Raw genomic sequence first — 228 nt, forward strand, 5'->3', positions numbered from 1 at the left:
CCTCGCCCCGCCCCCCGCCTCTCCCGCTCGCCCCCGGGCCAATGGGAAGGACTCATACTGCAGAGTGTGACGGGCCGGCACTGCCGCGGAGTTGCGAGTTGACGAAAGCGGCGGGAAGTTCGTACTGGGCAGCAGGAGACGGGTCTGCGGCTCGGGGTAGGGGGATGCAGGCGGCGCGGGCCGGGGGCGCGGGCGCCGAGCTGGTGCCACGCAGGGGGCGGCCCGGGG

The 228-nt window shown here is 75.4% G+C and overlaps 1 protein-coding gene across 2 annotated transcripts in view; it reads left to right on the forward strand.

Moving 5' to 3' along the window:
- The first annotated feature begins 44 nt into the window (after positions 1-44).
- The window catches only part of VRK1 (vaccinia related kinase 1), a 65,906-nt gene continuing 65,722 nt past the window's right edge, over positions 45-228 (forward strand). For both annotated transcript variants that reach the window (XM_025042037.1, XM_025042036.1), the window contains exon 1: positions 45-156. The gene's annotated coding sequence lies outside the window, so the exon portion shown is untranslated. The remainder of the gene's footprint in view (positions 157-228) is intronic.

The sequence above is a fragment of the Pteropus alecto genome, unplaced genomic scaffold (assembly GCF_000325575.1).
Source record: "Pteropus alecto unplaced genomic scaffold, ASM32557v1 scaffold8, whole genome shotgun sequence".
In the NCBI taxonomy this organism is placed as follows: Eukaryota; Metazoa; Chordata; class Mammalia; order Chiroptera; family Pteropodidae; genus Pteropus; species Pteropus alecto.